The sequence below is a fragment of the Diabrotica virgifera genome, chromosome 3 (genome assembly GCF_917563875.1).
Source record: "Diabrotica virgifera virgifera chromosome 3, PGI_DIABVI_V3a".
Classification (NCBI taxonomy): domain Eukaryota; kingdom Metazoa; phylum Arthropoda; class Insecta; order Coleoptera; family Chrysomelidae; genus Diabrotica; species Diabrotica virgifera.
This window is the reverse complement of record NC_065445.1, coordinates 178,314,286-178,320,285: the sequence shown is the minus strand read 5'-3', so window position 1 is coordinate 178,320,285 and position 6,000 is coordinate 178,314,286.

Genomic DNA, 6,000 nt, shown 5'->3' with positions numbered 1-6,000 from the left:
ACCTAAGACACTTATTGGTAAGAGGGGACGATTATTCAAATTGTTAGTTTCTGCTAAAAGAAGCTCTACAGAAGAAGCTGCTTCTGTGTTAATAGGATTTACAGAAATTTTACAGTTAGGACAATTTGTGCCAACATAACCAGGAGTATTGCAACCGTAACAAACTACACTGGAAGAACGTTGAGAAGGTACATTTGAAGTGCTAGGATTTGTATTTGGACGACTAGGAGGTACAGAGGTGCTAATTGAATCATTAGAATTAGATTGCTTAAATTTTCTGCATTCTGGCTGAGTATGGCCAAAAATTTTACAAAATGTACACTTTGGTCTGAATTTTGGTTTGACAGAATCCTTTTCTTCATTCGATTGAGGTTTTTGTCGACGATCAGAGTTGGTAGCAACTAAACCTTCCTTTAAGGATGCTTCGATTTCTCGAGATTCCCTTAAAAGTTCCTTAAAGTCTCGAAATTTATTCCTTGGTAACCTTTTTCGTATTTTACGCGCCATTAAGCCGTAAACCATATCCAACTGAACCTCCTCGGTTAGGGTATAAGGTAATATTGTGCGAGCAAAGCTCGAATACGAGAAACAAACAGTTCGGTAGGTTTCTTAGAATTTCGTTCACGCGAGAATAATTCTCGAAATATTAAATGAGGAAGTTTTCTCGAATAGGCATCTCTCAAGGCTTGTACAGCGTCTTCCCATGTGAGAATGGTATTTTTGACACCTTGCCACCATGTAGCAGCACTGCCATTAAGAAGCATGGATAAACCACGAAGAGCATTTTCATCACTTATTTGGGAACAGTCCTTAAAAGTGATCACATTGTCGAGAAAAGCTTCAACATCAGCGTTAACAGTACCATCAAAGCGAGCAGTACATTTAACGAAGTTTCCTCCTGACGTATGTGTAAGAGTTCTATTAAGGTCTCTGATTTGTACCAGAATATCTTCAGATACTTGTTTGTTAGAATTAGCAAGTACCGAAAGTAATGAATTAAATTGATCTTGTGACATTGTTACCATAGCGGGAGCAGAACATTCTCCTGCTGTAGGATTTTTTGAATTAGCTTTTGACATTGTACAAAGTATAGCAGATAACCAAATATTACTAAATATGTAACGCAGACACAGGCAATAAAAGTGATTTTATTGTAAAAATTAAATAGTTATATGTATATGCAATAAAAGTTATTTTATTGAGAAATCGTAATATAATTACATGCAATAAAGTTATTTTATTGAAAAAGGTATATAATTATATGCAATAAAGTTATTTTATTGAGAAATCGTAATATAATTACATGCAATAAAGTTATTTTATTGAAAAAGGTATATAATTATATGCAATAAAGTTATTTTATTGAAAAGTTATACAATTATATGCAATAAAGTTATTTTATTGAAAAAAGTTATATAATTATATTTTAATTTAAAATCCGAGCATTTTCGGTAAAATTTTAAATTTGGCAACAAAATGTTGAAAAAATTTGAAGAGCTACGAAATAGTGTTAGACATAGGCAACACCGCGCAGAACGACAAGTAAGCGAACATCAATTCGAATAATCGAAATACGAAATTGATTCCCCCTACTCAGATCGTGAATGCAAAATCGATATACCATACCGGTGAAACATGAAAATAAAAACGGCGCAAAATACATGCCACGCCACGCTATGAAAAAGTAGGGTTATTCATGCCTATTCTGTAACTCATTTCGGTGATAGAAGTCAGTAAAATCGAATAGAAGTGACCAAGTCGAATAGAAATAGTCCATATACCAGTATACTTCACGGGTTATGAGATGTTAGCACCTCATTGATCGAATTTCGTAAAAATAATTATACCATCCTTTTGCTCACGGTTTGTACAGCAATGATCACTAGGTTTCAGATTTTGATCACCTGTAGTTTATTTTTTATTAAGGGTTGAAAATTCAAGGACGAAAAAAAAGATGTTGGCACCTCATTGATCGAAATCTTTAAAACAAATGACTGTATTCGATAGGAAATAAAGCGCTGAGCAATGATCACCTATTTTGAACATTGATCAGGCTTTTTTTTGCACTGAAAATAATTATTAAAGTTGCAATAACATTACCACGCACGCGCAGTCCATTAAAAATTTTATATCTAACAGGAGCTCTGTTCTTTATTTGAAAAATTTTCAAGGACAGTCACTCTTCGGTCCGAGTAAAATTATTCTGTCTAAATCTTGACCCGAGGGGTAGCGGCGTGTAATTTGGGTTGCCTATATAAACATCGACGAAATTTGAGTTATTTAAAACGCTGAAAAGACTAGTTAGTGATAATAAAAACCGATATTTACTGCGGTTACATGATATTTAATATTAAAATATTATTGGATGTGGTAGAATGTACTCTTTGTATAATTACCAATTGAACAGTGAAGCTGTTAGATCAATTTTCCGATTCAATCATTTCTACTGTTTACAGTTCTGTGTTTGTGTTTGCTTTTGAGTATGTATTTCATTTTCTTGACATCGAAAATGTTAGGTGTGGAAAGAATTAATAAGTGCGTGAAATGCGAAAAAGTGTATAAACATAAACATGATTTAAAAAGACATGTAAAAAGTTCGCATCCCGACAAATTGGATGCAATTGCCCCTTTAAAAGTGCTTAAAGGCAACGTCTATAAGTGCACACATTGTAATAAACAATTTAGATATGTCAAGTTTAAACTTTCATGTCAAAAAAGTGCACACAAATGTATCAGTTTCTGCAGAAACTAAAACATTTCATCATAAATGTTCTCTGTGTAATTATCATGCAACTTTTAAAAAGGACTTTATTAAACATTATGAAACTTCTCATAGCATTCCTATGCAATGCGATACAATAGAGTTTTCCAACCATGATGACTTTGTTTCTTGGAAGAATAAAATAGAGCTTGAAACAAATGCTAGTGTAGTTTTATTGCTGAAAAAGTGAACTACATAATTGCCACCGATAATAAACAGGCCATTTCGCGATTTAAGGTTATCAACACAAATTACACGCCGCTAATATTCGGGTCAGGATCTAGAATCGAGTATCAAAATTGTTGCAAGCTTTTTACTCTTCGAACGAACCGTTTTCTTACAGTGTTGCGCGATTTTGAATAAGTAATAAATTATAAGTTCTGACCCAGAAAACTCAGAATTGATTTTTACATTATAATCAAACGAAGCGGTTATAGTTAAATTTGTTGCTATCTAGAGAATGTAAAGATTATTCGTGATAATAAGAATTGTAATAGATTTCTTTGTTGTGGATATTAGGACTATTTTATTCCAAGGAGATAGTCAGATCACACTATTGGCAACTGAGCATCTTAAAACATATGTCTTATTATATGCATTGTTGTCAGGTCTAAAAGTTACTTTTTCTCTTAAAGTTTTTTATACCTACCTAATAATATTAGTATAATTATTATATTATATTATATTATATTATATTATATTATATTATATTATATTATATTATATTATATTAGATTATATTATATTATATAATTATATTATATTATAATAATTATACTATCATTTTTTAAAAAGGAATTCCTTTTTTAAGGAATGATAATATTATATAAAACTGGTGATTTTTTCCTTCGCCATGCGACGGGGGATACAATCAATTGCCATGTACAGTCGCTGTACTCAATTTTTTCTGGCATCCTCTAATTTTATTTGACAACCTCAACTATAAGAAAGACTGGATTGATTTCGCTAATTTTGATTTTGAAATATTTTTAGAAGTCGTGTTCTCACCATAGGTATAATAACACAATAGATTAGGCCAGGTCCGAAAAATAGCGTAACGCGGAGCAGTTCGGGTCGGTGGTCTATCTATCTCTCTTTACCGGCGCTTAGCTTTCTCTCTCTAGCATATGATGGCTGCCGCCTCTGTGTCACTCAAGGTTCATAGATAGTATGCAATAATCTACCTTGTGTGTCACTATCGTTCCATTACTCCCACCTCTTGGTAGATACGCTCACACTGGCACGACAGACAAAGATAGCTAGACCACTGTACTTAACCCGCGAGTAGTCACGCCGTTAGATAGAATCTCACATTTTATCCTTTTTCGCGATAACTTGATAAAAAATTTTGAAATTTTGAAAAAATTTCGTAAGTGCCTCGAGGAAGGGTGTAGTAATACGTAGGATTTTTTTATTTATTTATTTCTTCTTCTTCTTTTTGTGGAATTTATGGCTATGGGGACAGCCAATTAGCTTTAATAATTGTTAGAAATAATATAAAATAAAAATTTGTTGTAAATCCGTATTTAAATTCCAATTTTGAGATAGAATCTAACACGCGACTATTCACGTTACAGAAGTGAGCGCGACTACTTCCGGGTTAATATTGGCGTTACACCCAGAGATATGTCAAGAATAGATCTGGCTAGGGATATGCTAAATAATGCATCGGGGTGTAACGTCAATATCAAGTACGGTGGTCTAGCTATCTTTGTCTGTCGTGCGAGTGTGAGCGTATCTACCAAGAGGTGGGAGTAATGGAACGACAGTTAAGGCCGCGTCCCACCATCAAATAATTTGATCAAACTGGTTTGAGCAAACTGAAGGCCCCGTCTCACCATCAAATAATTGACAGTTATTTGATCAAACTTGACAGTCAAACTTGACTAGTGACACAAACTATACATACTAACTGTCACTTTGTGTCACTAACTGTCAAGTTTGATCAAATAACTGTCAATTATTTGATGGTGAGACGGGGCCTTAAAAGTGACAATTAGTGACGTCACATCCTGAGTGTTCATTGTGGATAATAATGAAAAATTTTAATTTTAAATAAAGTACAAACAAGTTAGACAACTCAATACACAAAATTTGATCAAACTAGACTGATAGTGAGAGCACAGATTTTTAGAATTTCAAAAAAACTGCAATTGTGACGTCACTTTGACGTACTTCCTCAAGTACGTCAAGTTTGCTCAAACTGTTTGATCAAATTATTTGATGGTGAGACGCGGCCTTGATAGTCGTGACGTCAAATCAATGTTGGCTACTCTGAAAAGTTTCCAAACAAAGCAAAAATTCACACGTGGTGTTTGTTTTGGTTTTTATAATTGGAATATATTGCTTATTGTAAGATGTTTAATTTTTACAAAATGGTAATGTGTTGGGTGGTGGGTACCCGTGATTGTAATCAATGCTCATAGTATATTTCCCACCATATTTCCATATAGGACTGGTTAAGAACCTGAAGAGCAGTAAGTACTATGTAGTGTGTAAATCCTTGATTTTGTGTAAGGACATTTATAAAATTAAAAGCAATATGATTGATATGACTAACAAGGATTGTGTCTTAAGAAAAAATGTGCAGATTATTGTTAAAATAAAATAAAATTAAAATGGATTACACAAATCACGTGTATAAACAATTCACAGACGTCAAACCTTTGCTTTGTTTGGAAACTTTTTGGACCTTTTGACGTCGCACTATCACGGTTCATTATTTGATAGTGAGAACCAGAGATATGTCAACAATACATCTGGCTAGGGATATGCTACTCAATGCATCGGCCTCCTATACTGTGGCATCGGGGGTAACCAAAGATATTATACACATAGATTTGGTCAACTCCGAAAAATAGCGTAACGCGGAGCAGTTCGGGTCGGTGGTCTATCTATCTCTATCTACTGGCGCTTAGCTTTCTCTCTCTAGCATATGATGGCTGCCGCCTCTGTGTAAAGGCCGCGTCTCACCATCAAATAATTTGATCAAACTCCGGAAGTACGTCAAAGTGACGTCACAATTGCAGTTTTTTTGAAATTCTAAAAATCTGTGCACAAATCTCACACAGATTTTTAGAATTTCAAAAAAACTGCAATTGTGACGTCACTTTGACGTACTTCCGGAGTTTGCTCAAACTGTTTGATCAAATTATTTGATGGTGAGACGCGGCCTTTACACAGAGGCGGCAGCCATCATATGCTAGAGAGAGAAAGCTAAGCGCCAGTAGATAGAGATA